Source organism: Oncorhynchus mykiss, chromosome 2 (genome assembly GCF_013265735.2).
Source record: "Oncorhynchus mykiss isolate Arlee chromosome 2, USDA_OmykA_1.1, whole genome shotgun sequence".
Classification (NCBI taxonomy): domain Eukaryota; kingdom Metazoa; phylum Chordata; class Actinopteri; order Salmoniformes; family Salmonidae; genus Oncorhynchus; species Oncorhynchus mykiss.
In genome coordinates, this window is record NC_048566.1 from 9383033 (window position 1) to 9392125 (window position 9093).

Consider the following 9093-nt stretch of genomic DNA (forward strand, 5'->3'; position numbering starts at 1 on the left):
AACCAAAAAAAATACATCTAAAATTTTTTGAGCATGACAAATTCGTGATGGTACCTGCCCATTGAAACATATTGCAAATGCACAGTGACTTTGAAAAAGTAAGGAAACATAAACAAATTCGATAAACAAATTCGTGATGGTACCTGCCCATTAAAACATATTCCAAATGCACAGTGACTTTGAAAAAGTAAGGAAACAAAAAAAAATACATCTAAAAAATTTTGAGCATGACAAATTCGTGATGGTACCTGCCCATTGAAACATATTGCAAATGCACAGTGACTTTGAAAAAGTAAGGAAACATAAACAAATTCGATAAACAAATTCGTGATGGTACCTGCCCATTAAAACATATTGCAAATGCACAGTGACTTTGAAAAAGTAAGGAAACATAAACAAATTCGATAAACAAATTCGTGATGGTACCTGCCCATTGAAACATATTGCAAATGCACAGTGACTTTGAAAAAGTAAGGAAACATAAACAAATTCGATAAACAAATTCGTGATGGTACCTGCCCATTAAAACATATTCCAAATGCACAGTGACTTTGAAAAAGTAAGAAACAAAAAAAAATACATCTAAAATTTTTTGAGCATGACAAATTCGTGATGGTACCTGCCCATTGAAACATATTGCAAATGCACAGTGACTTTGAAAAAGTAAGAAACAAAAAAAAATACATCTAAAATTTTTTGAGCATGACAAATTCGTGATGGTACCTGCCCATTGAAACATATTCCAAATGCACAGTGACTTTGAAAAAGTAAGAAACAAAAAAAAATACATCTAAAATTTTTTGAGCATGACAAATTCGTGATGGTACCTGCCCATTGAAACATATTGCAAATGCACAGTGACTTTGAAAAAGTAAGGAAACATAAACAAATTCGATAAACAAATTCGTGATGGTACCTGCCCATTAAAACATATTCCAAATGCACAGTGACTTTGAAAAGGTAAGAAACAAAAAAAAATACATCTAAAATTTTTTGAGCATGACAAATTCGTGATGGTACCTGCCCATTGAAACATATTGCAAATGCACAGTGACTTTGAAAAAGTAAGGAAACATAAACAAATTCAATAAACAAATTCGTGATGGTACCTGCCCATTAAAACATATTCCAAATGCACAGTGACTTTGAAAAAGTAAGGAAACAAAAAAAATTCATCTAAAAAATTTTGAGCATGACAAATTCGTGATGGTACCTGCCCATTGAAACATATTGCAAATGCACAGTGACTTTGAAAAAGTAAGGAAACATAAACAAATTCAATAAACAAATTCGTGATGGTACCTGCCCATTAAAACATATTCCAAATGCACAGTGACTTTGAAAAAGTAAGAAACCAAAAAAAATACATCTAAAATTTTTTGAGCATGACAAATTCGTGATGGTACCTGCCCATTGAAACATATTGCAAATGCACAGTGACTTTGAAAAAGTAAGGAAACATAAACAAATTCGATAAACAAATTCGTGATGGTACCTGCCCATTAAAACATATTCCAAATGCACAGTGACTTTGAAAAAGTAAGGAAACAAAAAAAATTAATCTAAAAAATTTTGAGCATGACAAATTCGTGATGGTACCTGCCCATTGAAACATATTGCAAATGCACAGTGACTTTGAAAAAGTAAGGAAACATAAACAAATTCAATAAACAAATTCGTGATGGTACCTGCCCATTAAAACATATTCCAAATGCACAGTGACTTTGAAAAAGTAAGAAACCAAAAAAAATACATCTAAAATTTTTTGAGCATGACAAATTCGTGATGGTACCTGCCCATTGAAACATATTGCAAATGCACAGTGACTTTGAAAAAGTAAGGAAACATAAACAAATTCGATAAACAAATTCGTGATGGTACCTGCCCATTAAAACATATTCCAAATGCACAGTGACTTTGAAAAAGTAAGGAAACAAAAAAAAATACATCTAAAAAATTTTGAGCATGACAAATTCGTGATGGTACCTGCCCATTGAAACATATTGCAAATGCACAGTGACTTTGAAAAAGTAAGGAAACATAAACAAATTCGATAAACAAATTCGTGATGGTACCTGCCCATTAAAACATATTCCAAATGCACAGTGACTTTGAAAAAGTAAGAAACAAAAAAAAATACATCTAAAATTTTTTGAGCATGACAAATTCGTGATGGTACCTGCCCATTGAAACATATTGCAAATGCACAGTGACTTTGAAAAAGTAAGGAAACATAAACAAATTCGATAAACAAATTCGTGATGGTACCTGCCCATTAAAACATATTCCAAATGCACAGTGACTTTGAAAAAGTAAGGAAACAAAAAAAAATACATCTAAAAAATTTTGAGCATGACAAATTCGTGATGGTACCTGCCCATTGAAACATATTGCAAATGCACAGTGACTTTGAAAAAGTAAGGAAACATAAACAAATTCGATAAACAAATTCGTGATGGTACCTGCCCATTAAAACATATTCCAAATGCACAGTGACTTTGAAAAAGTAAGGAAACAAAAAAAAATACATCTAAAAAATTTTGAGCATGACAAATTCGTGATGGTACCTGCCCATTGAAACATATTGCAAATGCACAGTGACTTTGAAAAAGTAAGGAAACATAAACAAATTCGATAAACAAATTCGTGATGGTACCTGCCCATTAAAACATATTCCAAATGCACAGTGACTTTGAAAAAGTAAGAAACAAAAAAAAATACATCTAAAAAATTTTGAGCATGACAAATTCGTGATGGTACCTGCCCATTGAAACATATTGCAAATGCACAGTGACTTTGAAAAAGTAAGGAAACATAAACAAATTCGATAAACAAATTCGTGATGGTACCTGCCCATTAAAACATATTCCAAATGCACAGTGACTTTGAAAAAGTAAGGAAACAAAAAAAAATACATCTAAAAAATTTTGAGCATGACAAATTCGTGATGGTACCTGCCCATTGAAACATATTGCAAATGCACAGTGACTTTGAAAAAGTAAGGAAACATAAACAAATTCGATAAACAAATTCGTGATGGTACCTGCCCATTAAAACATATTCCAAATGCACAGTGACTTTGAAAAAGTAAGAAACAAAAAAAAATACATCTAAAAAATTTTGAGCATGACAAATTCGTGATGGTACCTGCCCATTGAAACATATTGCAAATGCACAGTGACTTTGAAAAAGTAAGGAAACATAAACAAATTCGATAAACAAATTCGTGATGGTACCTGCCCATTAAAACATATTCCAAATGCACAGTGACTTTGAAAAAGTAAGAAACAAAAAAAAATAAATCTAAAATATTTTGAGCATGACAAATTCGTGATGGTACCTGCCCATTAAAACATATTCCAAATGCACAGTGACTTTGAAAAAGTAAGGAAACATAAACAAAAAAACATCCCAAAAAATGTTGGGTAACCAGCTGCATATTTTAGATCACAAGCTTGAATTTTGAGCATGACAAATTCGTGATGGTACCTGCCCATTAAAACATATTGCAAATGGACAGTGACTTTGAAAAAGTAAGGAAACATAAACAAAAAAACATCCCAACATTTTTTTTTGGGGTTACCAGTTGCATATTTTAGATCACCAGGTGCACATTTCAGGTCACCAGGTGCACATTTCAGATCACCAGGTGCACGGAGGAAAATATTTACTTTTGACTTTGACTTTTGACTTCCTATGACATCATATTGCAAATGGAGAAAACATATGCCTTATGCACAAGTAAAACAAAAAGAAATATGTAATACAAGTTGATCAAGGTATAGTTTGAGCAAAGTAAAGTTTGAATTTTGAGCATGACACATTCGTGATGGTACCTGCCCATTAAAACATATTGCAAATGCACAGTGACTTTGAAAAAGTAAGGAAACATAAACAAAAAAACATCCCAAAATTTTTTTTTTGGGTTACCAGTTGCATATTTTAGATCACCAGGTGCACATTTCAGGTCACCAGGTGCACATTTCAGATCACCAGGTGCACGGAGGAAAATATTTACTTTTGACTTTGACTTTTGACTTCCTATGACATCATATTGCAAATGGAGAAAACATATGCCTTATGCACAAGTAAAACAAAAAGAAATATGTAATACAAGTTGACCAAGGTATAGTTTGAGCAAAGTAAAGTTTGAATTTTGAGCATGACAAATTCGTGATGGTACCTGCCCATTAAAACATATTGCAAATGGACAGTGACTTTGAAAAAGTAAGGAAACATAAACAAAAAAACATCCCAAAAATTTTTTTTGGGGTTACCAGTTGCATATTTTAGATCACCAGGTGCACATTTCAGGTCACCAGGTGCACATTTCAGATCACCAGGTGCACGGAGGAAAATATTTACTTTTGACTTTGACTTTTGACTTCCTATGACATCATATTGCAAATGGAGAAAACATATGCCTTATGCACAAGTAAAACAAAAAGAAATATGTAATACAAGTTGACCAAGGTATAGTTTGAGCAAAGTAAAGTTTGAATTTTGAGCATGACAAATTCGTGATGGTACCTGCCCATTAAAACATATTGCAAATGGACAGTGACTTTGAAAAAGTAAGGAAACATAAACAAAAAAACATCCCAAAAATTTTTTTTTGGGTTACCAGTTGCATATTTTAGATCACCAGGTGCACATTTCAGGTCACCAGGTGCACATTTCAGATCACCAGGTGCACGGAGGAAAATATTTACTTTTGACTTTGACTTTTGACTTCCTATGACATCATATTGCAAATGGAGAAAACATATGCCTTATGCACAAGTAAAACAAAAAGAAATATGTAATACAAGTTGACCAAGGTATAGTTTGAGCAAAGTAAAGTTTGAATTTTGAGCATGACAAATTCGTGATGGTATCTGCCCATTAAAACATATTGCAAATGCACAGTGACTTTGAAAAAGTAAGGAAACATAAACAAAAAAAATCAAAAACATTTTGTTGCACATTTTAGATCATCAGTTGCACGGAGGAAAATCGTTACTTTTGACTTTGACTTTTGACTTCCTATGACATCATATTGCCAATGGAGAAAACATATGCCTTATGCACAAGTAAAAAAAAATATATATATATGATAATAAAGTATGACTAAAGTATGTTGATAAAGTTCTTATACATGTGTAATTGACACAAAAATCGAAAGAATTTTGAAAAAAGGTCCAGAAAGCACTTTTTTAAGGATGTGTGAAGTTTTTTACCAAATTTTGACATTTTTGACTTTTGACTTTTGACTTCCTATGAAATCATATTGCAAATGGACAAAACATATGCCTTATGCGCATGTACTTAAAAAATATATATATATGATGACAAAAGTATACTCATACAGTTCTTACACATGTGTAATTGACAAAAAACTCGAAAGAATTTCGAAAAAAGGTCCAGAAAGCACTTTTTTAAGGGGTTTTAAGTTTTTTTTAAAAAATGTCATTTTTCAAAATTTGGCTTTTGGATGTTGACTTGGGTGCCATTTGCAATATGAAATGCCCCGGTGGAACGCACACGCCCCCTATTGGAATTTTGAAGTGTTACAATTGGCAATTGCCATATGGCATTTGCAATATACTTTGCATGAATCAACGCCAAATTGGGTGGTATTGACCATCGTGTACATGGTTTGTCCAATGCCAATATACCGCCATTTGTTTTTGTCCAAATCAGGGGGGTATTCCCTTACTTAAATAAATACTCAGCTCCAAAACAACTCCGGTTTTAACAGTATTTGAAATACTATTTTAAACTTATTTGTAAAGATTTTTTTGACAAATCTTTTGACTGATCTCTTTAATTTCATTTAATTGTCTAATGTGCGGGCATGGCAGGACAGATTTCCCTGGTGACCAAAGAATGAAATTCAAGAGTGGCTGGTTTTACAAGATCCTTGTTCATTGTAAAGGGACTCAGTTTACAAGATTATTGTTCATTGTAAAGGGACTCAGTGTCCAATTTCAAGCATAACTGAGTGTACGCTGGCCTCAAGTATTGCTCAATTGGAGAGATAAAACTGTCCCGTTCCCTGGGTTCGGAACTGCAAAGAATGTGCTTGAGATGTAAACACACCACCTCAAAAAGAGAGTGACGTTAACAGGAAGTGCTAACATTAGTTGGTTAGCTTAAGTTTAGACATGTAAAATGACTACTTAGGGCAGAGGTGTCAAACTCATACCATGGAAGGCCTAGTGTCTGCGGGTTTTTGATTTTTCCTTTCAATTAAGACCTAGACAACCAGGTGAGGGGAGTTATTTACTAATTAGTGACCGTAATTCATCAATCAAGTAACAGGGAGGAACGAAAACCCACAGACACTCGGCCCTCCGACCGAGTTTGGGAAACCCTGGGTTAAGGTAAGGGTTAAGGTTAGGTAAAGGTTAGCTTAAGTTGAGATATTTGGGCAAAAGGGGCGCCCTAAGATGATTTCGAACTCAGCACCTTTGGCTACAAAAAGAGGGTGGTTCACACCAATCTGCCTCTTAGCAAGCGCTTAACACTATTTGATTGTGCCACTGTTCTTGTGCAACCGAGGAGGAGCCAATCGTAGTACGTTGTTCCTCCTCCCAGGAATAGGACTGTTGTCATGTCTGATTGATCGGAGCAACGCCATGTCTACTTCGGAGGAACGACTTGGAGCGTTCACGTGCTTGGAAAGAGCTTCTCACCATTGACCATGAAATTGCAGCCATATTTGTTGACATTTTCAGTGATGCGTGACATCAGAGTTCAGCATGTGGGAAAGCTTGGATTCCAGAGATAATACCAGAGTTTCTTAGTTGTAATTACGAGTTGGGGGGGTGTATGCGTGCATTTTTCCCAGTAGGATGGATTTATTTACGAGTTCCCAACATCATGTGAACACGGCATGTTTTAGACCTAAAACAACTCTCCTAATGATTCATTCACTGTCTCGATAGCGAGTCACAGAGACTAATCTTTACTCTTAGTCACTACAAAAATGTACTAATTGTTTGCGAATCGCACATCACTAATAAGCTAGCCATACTGAGTAAATTTAACTAGCGAAATTATTCAGGCTGTACTAGTCACAGTATAGTTTTCATTGGCCGCCATTAAGTATAAATACTATCAAAAATGAAATCTATAGCTGAAGATAATATTAACATTTTTAGACTGTTGGGAAAGCCTTCAAGGTGAAGCTGGTTGAGAGAATGCCACGAGTGTGCAAAGCTGTCATCAAGGCAAAGGCTGGTTACTTTGAAGGATCTCAAATACAGTATAAATATATTTTGATTTGTTGAAACAATTTGTGGTTACTACATTATTCCATATGTGTTGTGTTGATGTCTTCACCTTTATTCTACAATGTAGAAAATAGGGGGGAAAAAACTTGAATGAGTAGGTGTGTCCAAACTTATGACTGGTACTGTATATAAAGTGTAATATTGGGATGCAAACTCAAAATGTAAGACATTATAATTGTGTATCTGACATGGTACAGGTGTATTATTATTTAAGCCCATAACCATGTGTGTGAGGTGTAAACTTTGTGGCAAAGTAGAATTTCTTAAGACTACCAAGAATCACTCTGTGTGGCCCTTGTTTGTATTATTATGAGTACATCAATGCTCCCATTTGCCCATGTTTCTTGGAGATCATTTGAATGGTAATGTTTTGTGATACTATCAACTCATTCTGTGGTATAAGCACATTCATAGTTCTATAACACCTAATGTCACTTTACTTAAGGTGTCTATACACCCTCTATAAGGGCATATGACATGGTTATGATGCCCATCTTTCCATTCACTGTGACAGAGAGGTTGTAAATGAGATAACACCATGCTATAACATCTGGTATGTAGACTCTTATGTAGTATGTAATAATACATGACATAAGTTGTCAGGCAGACTGTATAGTAGCAGTTGTAATTAATAGTTGACATTAGAGCGTGCGTCAACAGTATGTTCAGTCATTTTTAACACTCATTATAACCGGTGTTATAACATCTCATGCTATTTAAAACTACTTATGACAGCTGTTATATACATATACATAATGTGTTATATGGCTGTTATAAAAGGCTTTATGAATGCATGCACCTACAGTAAAGTGTTACCAATAATACTTTTTTGGTGTAGGAATTGTACATCTGTGTCCCGGAGTGATTATTGATCTGAGCTAGCAGCTGGTAGTCCTGATCACCAATTAACACTGTCTGTCACTCCAGCAGCATCACTGGTGGTCCTAATAACCTATTAACACTGTCTGTCACTCCAGCTGCATCACTGGTGGTCCTAATAACCCATTAACACTGTCTGTCACTCCAGCAGCATCACCAGTGGTCCTAATAACCTATTAACACTGTCTGTCACTCCAGCAGCATCACCGGTGGTCCTAATAACCTATTAACACTGTCTGTCACTCCAGCTGCATCACTGGTGGTCCTAATAACCCATTAACACTGTCTGTCACTCCAGCAGCATCACCAGTGGTCCTAATAACCTATTAACACTGTCTGTCACTCCAGCTGCATCACTGGTGGTCCTAATAACCCATTAACACTGTCTGTCACTCCAGCAGCATCACCAGTGGTCCTAATAACCTATTAACACTGTCTGTCACTCCAGCAGCATCACCGGTGGTCCTAATAACCTATTAACACTGTCTGTCACTCCAGCTGCATCACTGGTGGTCCTAATAACCCATTAACACTGTCTGTCACTCCAGCAGCATCACCAGTGGTCCTAATAACCTATTAACACTGTCTGTCACTCCAGCTGCATCACTGGTGGTCCTAATAACCCATTAACACTGTCTGTCACTCCAGCTGCATCACTGGTGGTCCTAATAACCCATTAACACTGTCTGTCACTCCAGCTGCATCACCAGTGGTCCTAATAACCTATTAACACTGTCTGTCACTCCAGCAGCATCACCGGTGGTCCTAATAACCCATTAACACTGTCTGTCACTCCAGCAGCATCACCAGTGGTCCTAATAACCTATTAACACTGTCTGTCACTCCAGCTGCATCACTGGTGGTCCTAATAACCCATTAACACTGTCTGTCACTCCAGCAGCATCACCGGTGGTCCTAATAACCTATTAACGCTGTC